The following is a 14,864-nucleotide window of genomic DNA, read 5'->3' as shown; positions in this document are numbered from 1 at the left end:
CTGCCTCTGAAGACATGCACGCAGCAGCCTGTAGGGGGAGCTGCTGAGTCATTTTCCTCTGATCTTTGCAGCACAGTGTCCTATAATATATAGATGCAGAATATGAACGGACAATTAAAGGGGTTGTCCAGGTTTGGCATGAAAGTCTGCAAGCACTCTATGTAACTGCAGACATGTGAATCTTTCCAGCGCGTAGGGTGAGCGCCGTCAAGATTCTCCAGTGTTGGTGTTGACCAGATGTGCGCGGCCTTTCTCAATTAGGTCACATTCTGACTAGACGTCCATGGCCTTGCTCAAAACGGCCACATTCTGACTAGACATGCATGGCCTCGCTCAATTAGGTCACATTCTGACTAGACGTCCATGGCCTCGCTCAATTTGGTCACATTCCGACTAGCCGTGACCACTTCACTCAGTTCGGTCACATTTCGACTAGACGTCCATGGCCTCGCTCAAAACGGCCACATTCTGACTAGACGTCCATGGCCTCGCTCAAAACGGCCACATTCTGACTAGACGTGCATGACCTCGCTCAAAACGGCCACATTCTGACTAGACGTCCATGGCCTCGCTCAATTTGGTCACATTCCGACTAGCCATGACCACTTCACTCAGTTCGGTCACATTCCGACTAGACGTCCATGGCCTCGCTCAAAACGGCCACATTCTGACTAGACGTCCATGGCCTCGCTCAAAACGGCCACATTCTGACTAGACGTGCATGACCTCGCTCAAAATGGCCACATTCTGACTAGACGTCCATGGCCTCGCTCAATTTGGTCACATTCTGACTAGCCGTGACGGCCTCACTCAGTTCGGTCACATTCCGACTAGACGTCCATGGCCTCGCTCAAAACGGCCACATTCTGACTAGACGTCCATGGCCTCGCTCAAAACGGCCACATTCTGACTAGACGTGCATGGCCTCGCTCAGAACGGCCACATTCTGACTAAACGTCCATGGCCTCGCTCAATTTGGTCACATTCCGACTAGCCGTGACGGCCTCACTCAAAACGGCCACATTCTGACTAGACGTTCATGGCCTCGCTCAATACGGCCACATTCTGACTAGACGTGCATGGCCTCGCTCAATTTAGTCACATTCCGACTAGTCGTGACGGCTTCACTCAGTTCGGTCACATTCCGACTAGACGTCCATGGCCTCGCTCAATAGGAGTTAAGTCCACGTCTAGTCATAATGTGTCCCAAGCATGCAAATGTCATAGAGTGACTGCAGACTTTCATGCCAAACCTGTACAACTGCTTTAATCTTGCCAGGTTATGCTGGGAGCAGTAGTTCACCAGCTTTCCACCTCACTCCTTTTGCAAATGCTACTTTCTTTTATTGCAATGTATAGCTATTACAGTCAGTGAATACATCCATCCGTTCCCACCCCTGCCCCAATACAACACTGTGAACAGTAGAGGGCACTGTAACAGTAATGCCTCTCCTCTGGCAGGAAGCCGCCTGGCTCCCCAGCGCCCCCTGGTGGCGGCCGGTAGCTGCTTTATAAGTCAATGTCTGACCCTTTATTGAGTCTTATTATATGACTAAGGAGGAAAAGACCTCCATCTGCAGACAGGGTTCGTGCCCCTCGCCAGCGCAGAGCAGGGTCCTGGTGGGCTGCCGAGAGTCCTTTGATGGAAGTTTGGGGGAATGGGGGGCTGTATCTGGTGTATGATGTAGAAACAGATGAATGTTCCTGTTACATTCGGGTGTTTCTGTATTGCGAGGTTCATTAAAGGGGAAGTAAAGGTAGATATTGCCAGTAGCTGGCGCTAGAGAGTCCACATTCTTCCTCTTGGAGAAGAGCTCATTTGCATACCTTTTTCCCAGAGAGCTCTGCATGGCCTATAAGTCTCCACAAGAAGAACGAGTGACCTACAGGTCTGTGCTGGTGGAAAACTCAAGAAACAACAAAATCAGGGGCGGACATATCATCGGTGCAACCTGGGCAGCCGCACAGGGGCTCAAGAGGTAAGGGGGCAACTACCAGCAACAAGGGATCGATCATTGTGAGGACTGCAGAGGGCCGTATACTGTTCTGGCTCCGGGCCCCTTCCTGTTTATGTTCCCCCAGTCATCAATAAGCCGACAGAGGAGAGACTGATGAGTGAGGGGCTGCAGAGAGGAGGCAGCGCAGGGTCCTCAGGAGGGGCTGAGAAACGTCACCATGTTCTAAGGGTATGTGTCCACGATCAGGTTTGCTTCAGGCTTTGGTCAGGATTTTATGCAGGTAAAATCCTGACCAAAACTGCACCTGAGGTCACTGGCAGGTCACCTGTGGTGTACCTGCGTGTTTTGCTCATTGTAGCAACATGCTGCGTTCTGAAAAAACGCAACGCATGTGCGTTTTTGCGGGAAAAACGCATGCGTTTTTTTAATGCACAGTGGAGACTGGATTTCATTAAATCCCCTCCACTATGCTGTAACATCTGGACGCTGCGTTTTTGACGCTGCAGCTCAGCGCTGCCTTTCCTGAACGTGGACACATACCCTAACACCTCTGCTCAGGACGTGTCGCTGTGACCCCGCACTCGGCTGCGCTTCAATCTCCGGCAATATCTCCATGTGAACGAGGATGGAGAGAAGAAAAAGTGACAAATCATTGTGAGCGCACGGTGCCGGATCCGACTGTCAGAAGCATCTCAGCATCTGATGGAAGAGACAGGAAACTGGGAACTATGGGGGGAACCGGAGGGCGGAGGGGGACGAAATCTCCCCTGTCCCCAGAGGACCCTGTCTGATAAATCATCTATAGGTTCTATCTATTATCTATCCATCTATCTATCATCTATCTATTATCTATCTATTATCTATCCATCTATCTATCTATCTATCTATCTATCTATTATCTATCTATCATTTATCTATCAGCTATCTATTATCTATTATCTATCTATTATCTATCCATCTATCTATCTATCTATCTATCTATCTATCATTTATCTATCAGCTATCTATTATCTATCTATTATCTATCTATCTATCTATCTATCTATTATCTATCCATTATCTATCCTCTATCTATCTATTATCTATCTATCTATTATCTATCTATCTATCTATCTATCTATCTATCTATCTATCTATCTATCTATTATCTATTATCTATCTATTATCTATCTATCTATCTATCTATTTATCTATATATTATCTATCTATTATCTATCTATCTATCTATCTATTATCTATCCATTATCTATCCTCTATCTATCTATTATCTATCTATCTATTATCTATTTATCTATCTATCTATTATCTATCTATTATCTATTATCTATCTATTATCTATCTATCTATCTATCTATCTATCTATTATCTATCTATCTATTATCTATCTATTATCTATCTATCTATCTATCTATCTATCTATCTATTATCTATCTATTATCTATCTATTTTCTATTATCTATCTATTATCTATCTATCTATCTATCTATTATCTATCTATTATCTATCTATCTATCTATCTATCTATCTATCTATCTATCTATCTATCTATCTATCTATCTATCTATCTATCCATCCATTCCCCTCAATCACATTTCTGCCGTGTATTTCATGCTGTTCCCCTTGTTCCGCCATCAGGCCCCTGTATAATTCTGGAATAACAGCTTCTTGCACATATTTGTGACTATAACGTGGGGCGACAATCGGACGCCGTGACAGAAATGCTAATAGCAGAATCTGAAGTACCAGCAGTCTGTAAGACCTCTATCTGTGGAGAAAGTTCTGATAAATGAACTTCTTCGGATCGGCAAATAAATCTTGATTCCATCTGAGACATCTGGAGAAATCTGTCACTTGCCGCCATTCACCCACAATGAACTCTCCAAGAAATGAATCCCTGTGGGTGTGAGGATTGTCCAGCGTGTCATACTCTGGGTCCGGAGAATAAATGGCTTCTTAGTTCTGCCTTCCTGACTGTCGGACTTTCGACTGATTCTCAGGAGGTTCTGCAGCAGCTGAGTCATATGCAGTGTAATGTAAAGACTGGGGGATTTTTCATTTTTGCACTTTTGTTTTTTCCTCCCTTTCTTCCAAGAGCCATAAATTTGTTTTTTTCTCTGCACAGAGTGAAGAGGATGGTGCATGCTGGAGGAGCTGGAAAGAAGAGCCCAGATTAAGTAGAGGACGGAGGACCGGACAATGGGCTGAGGCAGAAGCGGGACAGGTGAAGGAACAGCCGAGTATTCATTTTTTACATCCCATGTTCACAGAGAGAATATTTGCAAATCAAATTTTCCAGCCAAATTGGAGCAATCTGTCAAAGTTAAATCTTAGCTGATTCGCTCATCAATGCTGGAATGCCCCAAAATGCAAAGAAAGGAAGAATTTATACCATGATGAAGGCTTCTAAGGAAGAAGGTATACCATGATTAAGGGTTCTAAGGAGGAAGGTATACCATGATTAAGGGTTCTAAGGAGGAAGGTATACCATGATTAAAGCTTCTCAGGAAGAAGGTATACCATGATTAAAGCTTCTCAGGAAGAAGGTATACCATGATTAAGAGTTCTAAGGAGGAAGGTATACCATGATTAAAGCTTCTCAGGAAGAAGGTATAACCATGATTAAAGGTTCTAAGGAGGAAGGTATACCATGATTAAGGCTTATAAGAAAGAAAGTATACCATGATTAAAGCTTCTCAGGAAGAAGGTATACAATGATTATGGCTTCTAAGGAAGAAGGTGTACCATGATTAAGGGTTCTAATTAGGAAGGTATACCATGATTAAGGGTTCTAATTAGGAAGGTATACCATGATTAAGGGTTCTAATTAGGAAGGTATACCATGATTAAGGGTTCTAATTAGGAAGGTATACCACGATTAAGGGTTCTAATTAGGAAGATATACCATGATTAAGGCTTCTAAGGAAGAAGGTATACCATGATTAAGGCTTCTAAGGAAGAAGGTATACCATGATTAAGGCTTCTAAAGAAAAAGGTATACCATGATTAAGGCTTCTAAGGAAGAAGGTATACCAAGATTAAGGCTTCCAAGGAAGAAGGTATACCATGATTAAGGCTTCCAAGGAAGAAGGTATACCATGATTAAGGCTTCCAAGGAAGAAGGTATACCATGATTAAGGGTTCTAAGGAAGAAGGTATACCATGATTAAGAGTTCTAAGGAAGAAGGTATACCAAGATTAAGGCTTCTAAGGAAGAAGGTATACCATGATTAAGGCTTCCAAGGAAGAAGGTATACCATGATTAAGGCTTCCAAGGAAGAAGGTATACCATGATTAAGGCTTCTAAGGAAGAAGGTATATCATGATTAAAGCTTCTCAGGAAGAAGGTATACCAAGATTAAGGCTTCTAAGGAAGAAGGTATACCATGATTAAGGCTTATAAGGAAGAAGGTGTACCATGATTAAGGCTTATAAGGAAGAAGGTGTACCATGATTAAGGCTTCTCAGGAAGAAGGTGTACCATGACTAAGGCTTCCAAGGAAGAAGGTATACCAAGATTAAGGCTTCCAAGGAAGAAGGTATACCATGATTAAGGCTTCCAAGGAAGAAGGTATACCATGATTAAGGCTTCCAAGGAAGAAGGTATACCATGATTAAGGCTTCTAAGGAAGAAGGTATATCATGATTAAAGCTTCTCAGGAAGAAGGTATACCAAGATTAAGGCTTCTAAGGAAGAAGGTATACCATGATTAAGGCTTCTAAGGAAGAAGGTATATCATGATTAAAGCTTCTCAGGAAGAAGGTATACCATGATTAAGGCTTCTTAGCTGAAACATGTCGGTTATTTGATGAATACACTGTGATTGCCATGATGTCAATTTTAATTCTTGGATCAATAAATGTGACGTTTTAATGTGATACTTTTCTTGTCATCACTGGAGAAACCCCTTGTTCCTCTCTACCATTGTAATACGTCCCGGACCAGGGCGGCTCCTTGCGGTGGTCTTCACTTGGACAAGATGCATCTGAATACCGGTGAGCTGACTTTTCTCTCCCTACTCCCTCCTGGCATATAAAATGCAAAAAAGTGACGACTTTGACTATTTCTCCTTTTCTCGCGTATTTCTGAAGTTTTGTTGCAGCCGACCCAGACGAGACGTTTGTGTTGTATCATTGCTCGTTACATCCGATGTAATTACTGCGGAGAACCGTGGCCTTTTCGGAACTTATTATTCTAAACGTTACATAATTCATCACGACAGGACCATTTATTTATGGACTTTACAAAAATACAGACACTGGAGATAAATATTAAGTTGGAAGGGAAGAAAAATTACTGGAAGTGGATGGAAGAAGACAGAATTTAACCCTATAAAGTGGTAGTCTACACTAGAAAACCCATAAATATATACTTTATTAGGAAATGCTGAGTCATTGGGGTCCTATGTTCAGGGTCTTCACGTCTTGGTCAGGGAGCTCTCGCTTTATAGGACTTGTCTGGTAGTAACCCATTGATATGAATGAGCACAGGTGCTCGGTGCACCCTTGGTGTGGCCAAAAATTCTAAAGCAGCTCTTTATAGACTTGTTTTCCATCTATTTTTGCCCTCCTGTAAAGCCAGAGCTGTCAATCAATGTAGAAGATGGTGGCGGAAGATGGAAAAAGAAAAAGTAGGTTGTGACGTGCCCTGAACTGCTTGGCCACAGTAAGGGTGCACCCAGCGCCTGCCCTTGGTTTCAGTCCTTTTTTGCTGACAGTGACCATTTAAAGCATGATATCATCTGTGCACAGTGTAGGTGATAATCGATGGACGGGAATCCACACTGGTTGTAAGAAAGGAGGACTTGCGTCTCTTGATTCCCACCGGCCACTAGAGCATAACCAGGTGGTGTGAAATGACGCATCCACTAGCGCTTGTGACCGATCTCCTTCTGGCGGTGGTTCTGCGCAGCTCTCAGCCATTCTCCTCAGTGCCATAGACTCTGAATGGAGCAACCGAAGACTACGCTGGTACCTGAACCCATCCGATCACTTCCTGAGACCAGACACCTCTTCACATCAGAAAAAAATAAATGGAAATGGACTTTCTAAACCAGACAACCCTTTTAAAGGCCCCGTCACACATAGCGATATCGCTGCTGAGTCACAAGTTTTGTGACGCAACAGCGACCTCAGTAGCGATCTCGCTATGTGTGACACGTACCAGCGACCAGGCCCCTGCTGTGAGATCGCTGGTCGTGTCGGAATGGCCTGGACCTTTTTTTGGTCGTTGAGGTCCCGCTGACATCGCTGAATCAGGGTGTGTGACACCGATCCAGCGATGTCTTCACTGGTAACCAGGGTAAACATCGGGTTACTAAGCGCAGGGCCACGCTTAGTAACCCGATGTTTACCCTGGTCACCAGCGTAAATGTAAAAAAGAACAAACAGTACATACTCGCCTTTCGGTGTCCAGGTCCCTTGCCGTCTGCTTCCTGCTCTGACTGAGATCCGGCCGTACAGTGAGAGCGCAGCACAGCAGTGACGTCACCGCTGCGCTGTGCTCTCACTGTACGGCGGCACTCAGTCAGAGCGGGAAGCAGACGGCGAGGGACCTGACGGACACCGAAAGGCGAGTATGTAGTGTTTGTTTTTTTTGGTAACCAGGGTAAACATCGGGTTACTAAGCGCGGCCCTGCGCTTAGTAACCCGATGTTTACCCTGGTTACCCGGGTGCTGCAGGGGGACTTCGGCATCGTTGAAGACAGTTTCAACGATGCCGAAGTCGTTCCCCTGATCGTTGGTCGCTGGAGAGAGCTGTCTGTGTGACAGCTCCCCAGCGACCACACAGCGACTTACCAACGATCACGGCCAGGTCGTATCGCTGGTCGTGATCGTTGGTAAATCGCTATGTGAGACGGGGCCTTAAGAAGCAGTGAAAATGGTTCTCTTGTGTCTGACACTATCGAGCAGATGTATATCAGCCACACGTCATCAGAATTTGTTGGTTTAACCCATTAGGTTTCTGACTTCATTTAACCTTAAAACTATGAAACTATGAATTATATGTATTTGCTGTACTGGAGACTGCTCCTCTCTGCAGTGCAGACTTGTTTCCGATTCCTCACTTTCCATAAAGACGAAGAAAGGAAACGGCTTCAGGATCAAAACGGGAACAGGAGAAAGACTGAGTTCTCTTATGTCCAATCTGTGTGCAGGAGGCGGCAGGGTGACAATGTGCAGCAAATAAGGATCCTATTAGACAGGATCTACTTCCAGGACCTGAAGAATTTCCTTCGAAAATTCACATTGGAATTGCTGAATAATCCTTTATAAAAATCACTAATTCCTCATCCACTTACCATACTGATAGCTCCTCAGTGTCCCTCCTCCCTGTTGCTAAATCTCCTCCCACCTAGCCTTATTGATAGCTCCATTGGTGTCCCTCCTCCCTGCTGCTAAATCTCCTCCCACCTAGCCTTATTGATAGCTCCTCAGTGTCCCTCCTCCCTGTTGCTAAATCTCCTCCCACCTAGCCTTATTGATAGCTCCTCAGTGTCCCTCCTCCCTGTTGCTAAATCTCCTCCCACCTAGCCTTATTGATAGCTCCTCAGTGTCCCTCCTCCCTGTTGCTAAATCTCCTCCCACCTAGCCTTATTGATAGCTCCTCAGTGTCCCTCCTCCCTGCTGCTAAATCTCCACCCACCTAGCCTTATTGATAGCTCCTCAGTGTCCCTCCTCCCTGTTGCTTAATCTCCTCCCACCTAGCCTTATTGATAGCTCCTCAGTGTCCCTCCTCCCTGCTGCTAAATCTCCACCCACCTAGCCTTATTGATAGCTCCATTGGTGTCCCTCCTCCCTGCTGCTAAATCTCCAGGGCCTAGCCTTATTGATAGCTCCTCAGTGTCCCTCCTCCCTGCTGCTTAATTTCTGTCCACCTAGCCTTATTGATAGCTCCTCAGTGTCCCTCCTCCCTGCTGCTAAATCTCCACCCACCTAGTCTTATTGATAGCTCCTAGGTGTCCCTCCTCCCTGTTGCTAAATCTCCACCCACCTAGCCTTATTGATAGCTCCATTGGTGTCCCTCCTCCGTGCTGCTAAATCTCCTCCCACCTAGCCTTATTGATAGCTCCTCAGTGTCCCTCCTCCCTGTTGCTAAATCTCCGCCCACTTAGCCTTGATAGCTCCTCGGTGTCCCTCCTCCATGCTGCTAAATCTCCGCCCACCTAGTTTTATTGCTAGCTCCATTGGTGTCCCTCCTCCCTGCTGCTAAATCTCCGCCCACTTAGCCTTATTGATAGCTCCTCCGTGTCCCTCCTCCCTGCTGCTAAATCTCCGCCCACCTAGCCTTCTTGATAGCTCCATTGGTGTCTCTCCTCCCTGCCGCTAAATCTCTGCCCACCTAGCCTTATTGATAGCTCCTCAGTGTCCCTCCTCCCTGCTGCTAAATCTCCCCCCACGTAGCCTTATTGATAGCTCCATTGGTGTCCCTCCTCCCTGTTGCTAAATCTCCACCCACTTAGCCTTATTGATAGCTCCTCGGTGTCCCTCCTCCCTGCTGCTAAATCTCTGCCCACCTTGCCTTACTGATAGCTCCTCAGTGTCCCTCCTCCCTGCTGCTAAACCTCCTCCCACCTAGCCTTATTGATAGCTCCTCAGTGTTCCTCCTCCCTGCTGCTAAATCTCCGCCCACCTAGCCTTATTGATAGCTCCTCAGTGTCCCTCCTCCCTGCTGCTAAATCTCCGCCCACCTAGCCTTATTGATAGATCCTCATTGTCCCTCCTCCCTGCAGCTAAATCTCTTCCCACCTAGTCTTATTGATAGCTCCTCAGTGTCCCTCTTTCCTGCTGCTACATCTCCACTCACCTAGCCTTATTGATAGCACCATCAGTGTCCCTCCTCCCTGCTGCTAAATCTCCACCCACCTAGCCTTATTGATAGATCCTCAGTGTCCCTCCTCCCTGCAGCTAAATCTCCACCCACCTAGTCTTATTGATATTTCCTCAGTGTCCCTCCTCCCTGTTGCTAAACCTCCTCCCACCTAGCCTTGTTGATAGCTCCTCAGTGTCCCTCCTCCCTGCTGCTAAATCTACGCCCACCTAGCCTTATTGATAGCACCATCAGTGTCCCTCCTCCCTGCTGCTAAATCTCCGCCCACCTAGCCTTATTGATAGCTCCTCAGTGTCTCTCCTCCCTGCTGCTAAATCTCCGCCCACCTAGCCTTATTGATAGCTCCATTGGTGTCCCTCCTCCCTGCTACTAAATCTACGCCCACCTAGCCTTATTGATAGCTCCTCAGTGTCCCTCCTCCCTGCTGCTAAATCTCTGCCCACCTAGCCTTACTGATAGCTCCTCAGTGTCCCTCCTCCCTGTTGCTAAACCTCCTCCCACCTAGCCATGTTGATAGCTCCTCAGTGTCCCACCTCCCTGCTGCTAAATCTACGCCCACCTAGCCTTATTGATAGCTCCTCAGTGTCCCTCCTCCCTGCTGCTAAATCTCTGCCCACCTAGCCTTATTGATAGATCCTCATTGTCCCTCCTCCCTGCAGCTAAATCTCTACCCACCTAGTCTTATTGATATTTCCTCAGTGTCCCTTCTCCCTGCTGCTAAATCTCTGCCCACCTAGCCTTATTGATAGCTCCTCAGTGACCCTCCTCCCTGCTGCTAAATCTCCGCCCACCTAGCCTTATTGATAGCTCCTCAGTGTCCCTCCTCCCTGTTGCTAAATCTCCACCCACCTAGCCTTATTGATAGCTCTTCAGTGTCCCTCCTCCCTGCTGCTAAATCTCCGCCCACCTAGCCTTGTTGACAGTTCCTTGGTTTCCCTCCTCCCTGCTGCTAAATCTCTGCCCACCTAGCCTTATTGATAGCTCCTCAGTGTCCCTCCTCCCTGCTGCTAAATCTCCGCACACCTAGCCTTATTGATAGCTCCTCAGTGACCCTCCTCCCTGCTGCTAAATCTCCGCCCACCTAGCCTTATTGATAGCTCCTCAGTGTCCCTCCTCCCTGTTGCTAAATCTCCACCCACCTAGCCTTATTGATAGCTCTTCAGTGTCCCTCCTCCCTGCTGCTAAATCTCCGCCCACCTAGCCTTGTTGACAGTTCCTTGGTTTCCCTCCTCCCTGCTGCTAAATCTCTGTCCACCTAGCCTTATTGATAGCTCCTCAGTGTCCCTCCTCCCTGCTGCTAAATCTCCGCCCACCTAGCCTTATTGATAGCTCCATTGGTGTCCCTCCTCCCTGTTGCTAAATCTCCTCCCACCTAGCCTTATTGATAGCTCCTCAGTGTCCCTCCTCCCTGTTGCTAAATCTCCTCCCACCTAGCCTTATTGATAGCTCCATTGGTGTCCCTCCTCCCTGTTGCTAAATCTCCACCCACCTAGCCTTATTGATAGCTCTTCAGTGTCCCTCCTCCCTGCTGCTAAATCTCTGCCCACCTAGCCTTGTTGACAGTTCCTTGGTTTCCCTCCTCCCTGCTGCTAAATCTCTGTCCACCTAGCCTTATTGATAGCTCCTCAGTGTCCCTCCTCCCTGCTGCTAAATCTCCGCCCACCTAGCCTTATTGATAGCTCCTTGGTGTCCCTCCTCCCTGTTGCTAAATCTCCTCCCACCTAGCCTTATTGATAGCTCCTCAGTGTCCCTCCTCCCTGTTGCTAAATCTCCTCCCACCTAGCCTTATTGATAGCTCCTCAGTGTCCCTCCTCCCTGTTGCTAAATCTCCTCCCACCTAGCCTTATTGATAGCTCCTCAGTGTCCCTCCTCCCTGCTGCTAAATCTCCACCCACCTAGCCTTATTGATAGCTCCATTGGTGTCCCTCCTCCCTGCTGCTAAATCTCCAGGGCCTAGCCTTATTGATAGCTCCTCAGTGTCCCTCCTCCCTGCTGCTTAATTTCTGTCCACCTAGCCTTATTGATAGCTCCTCAGTGTCCCTCCTCCCTGCTGCTAAATCTCCACCCACCTAGTCTTATTGATAGCTCCTAGGTGTCCCTCCTCCCTGTTGCTAAATCTCCACCCACCTAGCCTTATTGATAGCTCCATTGGTGTCCCTCCTCTGTGCTGCTAAATCTCCTCCCACCTAGCCTTATTGATAGCTCCTCAGTGTCCCTCCTCCCTGTTGCTAAATCTCCGCCCACTTAGCCTTGATAGCTCCTCGGTGTCCCTTCTCCCTGCTGCTAAATCTCCGCCCACCTAGTTTTATTGCTAGCTCCATTGGTGTCCCTCCTCCCTGCTGCTAAATCTCCGCCCACTTAGCCTTATTGATAGCTCCTCCGTGTCCCTCCTCCCTGCTGCTAAATCTCCACCCACCTAGCCTTATTGATAGCTCCTCAGTGTCCCTCCTCCCTGCTGCTAAATCTCCGCCCACCTAGCCTTATTGATAGCTCCTCAGTGTCCCTCCTCCCTGTTGCTAAATCTCCTCCCACCTAGCCTTATTGATAGCTCCATTGGTGTCCCTCCTCCCTGTTGCTAAATCTCCACCCACCTAGCCTTATTGATAGCTCTTCAGTGTCCCTCCTCCCTGCTGCTAAATCTCTGCCCACCTAGCCTTGTTGACAGTTCCTTGGTTTCCCTCCTCCCTGCTGCTAAATCTCTGTCCACCTAGCCTTATTGATAGCTCCTCAGTGTCCCTCCTCCCTGCTGCTAAATCTCCGCCCACCTAGCCTTATTGATAGCTCCTTGGTGTCCCTCCTCCCTGTTGCTAAATCTCCTCCCACCTAGCCTTATTGATAGCTCCTCAGTGTCCCTCCTCCCTGTTGCTAAATCTCCTCCCACCTAGCCTTATTGATAGCTCCTCAGTGTCCCTCCTCCCTGTTGCTAAATCTCCTCCCACCTAGCCTTATTGATAGCTCCTCAGTGTCCCTCCTCCCTGCTGCTAAATCTCCACCCACCTAGCCTTATTGATAGCTCCATTGGTGTCCCTCCTCCCTGCTGCTAAATCTCCAGGGCCTAGCCTTATTGATAGCTCCTCAGTGTCCCTCCTCCCTGCTGCTTAATTTCTGTCCACCTAGCCTTATTGATAGCTCCTCAGTGTCCCTCCTCCCTGCTGCTAAATCTCCACCCACCTAGTCTTATTGATAGCTCCTAGGTGTCCCTCCTCCCTGTTGCTAAATCTCCACCCACCTAGCCTTATTGATAGCTCCATTGGTGTCCCTCCTCTGTGCTGCTAAATCTCCTCCCACCTAGCCTTATTGATAGCTCCTCAGTGTCCCTCCTCCCTGTTGCTAAATCTCCGCCCACTTAGCCTTGATAGCTCCTCGGTGTCCCTCCTCCCTGCTGCTAAATCTCCGCCCACTTAGCCTTATTGATAGCTCCTCCGTGTCCCTCCTCCCTGCTGCTAAATCTCCACCCACCTAGCCTTATTGATAGCTCCTCAGTGTCCCTCCTCCCTGCTGCTAAATCTCCGCCCACCTAGCCTTATTGATAGCTCCTCAGTGTCCCTCCTCCCTGCTGCTAAATCTCTGCCCACCTAGCCTCATTGATAGCTCCATTTGTGTCCCTCCTCCCTGCTGCTAAATCTCCGCCCACTTAGCCTTATTGATAGCTCATCGGTGTCCCTCCTCCCTGCTGCTAAATCTCCGCCCACCTAGCCTTATTGATAGCTCCTCAGTGACCCTCCTCCCTGCCGCTAAATCTCCGCCCACCTAGCCTTATTGATAGCTCCTCGGTGTCCCTCCTCCCTGCCGCTTAATCTCCGCCCACCTAGTCTTATTGATAGCTCCTCAGTGTCCCTCCTCCCTGCTGCTAAATCTCCACCCACCTAGCCTTATTGATAGCTCTTCAGTGTCCTTCCTCCCTGCCGCTAAATCTCCGCCCACCTAACCTTATTGATAGCTCCTCAGTGTCCCTCCTCCCTGCTGCTAAATCTCAGCTCACCTAGCCTTATTGATAGCTCCTCAGTGTCCCTCCTCCCTGCTGCTAAACCTCTGCCCACCTAGTCTTATTAATAACTCCCTGCTGTGGTATCTCTGTAATAGAGTGCAGGGTAGACTATGTCACCACGGAACAGACAGACCAACTGTTGAGGGGGGTTTATTAACAGGGGCGATATTCTCCTCGCAGGGAGAAAACAGTAGAATATAAACTGCAGAAATAATGGTGCAAAATATATGGGAAGCAGTATAACAGAAGTAAACGGAATTTCTTGGGAAAAACACTTATCAGTCTGATGAGGACTTGCTTGTAGGGTCGTCTTCTCCAATGTAGGCGCCGGGAAAGAGTGGCACTTGTCATCCATCTGTTATCCGTGAGCTGTGTAGTCTCTGGGAACCCGCAACCTGGGGTTTGAGGGGTTACTGTGGTAAGCAGAGGGGATGCTAGTCAAACGGGGTCCCCTGTGCTCTGAGTCTTCTGCCTCAACAGTGCAGCCTATCTCAGGAGAACGATGCCCAGTTTATTATTGGGTCTCCCAAAAGGAATCAGGGGCTCTGCACTAATGCCGTGGGTGCTAGGGGCCACTGTCTCTGCACGGGTCACTGTCTTTGCACGGGTCAATATCTTTGCACCAGCGTCAGGGCGCACCTCTCCAGTCACAGCAGAGTCCGCTTTCACGTACTCACAAGATGCAGTCTTTCTGGACAATCTTCCTGTGTCAGTCCTCCGACCGGGAGCTCTCTCTCTCTTCCCCGGAGCGCAGCTGCGTGCTGTTCTGTCCGTTGTATCCGCTGCTCTCTCTGCTGCACACTCTGCTCTCTGCTGTGCACGCTGCTCTAGCCCTGGAAAGCGCGCCTCTTTTCTCTCTCAGCCCGGCTTCCTTCCTGTCCCGGCCTCTAAGTCTGCCCCCAGGGAAACCTGCTGCACAACTAAGTGGTTCCAGGTGCGGAGCAGAGAAGGTAACACCCTTACATCACCACCCATCTCCTCAATGTCCCTCCTCCCTGCTGAGGCTTAATCTCTATCTATCCAACTAGAGAGCTCCTTGGTGCTGCTCCTTCCTGCAGCTGAAACGCCTCCCACCTCACCTGATTAGCAG

Source organism: Ranitomeya variabilis, chromosome 2 (genome assembly GCF_051348905.1).
Source record: "Ranitomeya variabilis isolate aRanVar5 chromosome 2, aRanVar5.hap1, whole genome shotgun sequence".
Taxonomy (NCBI): Eukaryota; Metazoa; Chordata; class Amphibia; order Anura; family Dendrobatidae; genus Ranitomeya; species Ranitomeya variabilis.
The sequence above is the reverse complement of the archived record's forward strand: the minus strand, read 5'-3'. Positions refer to the sequence as shown.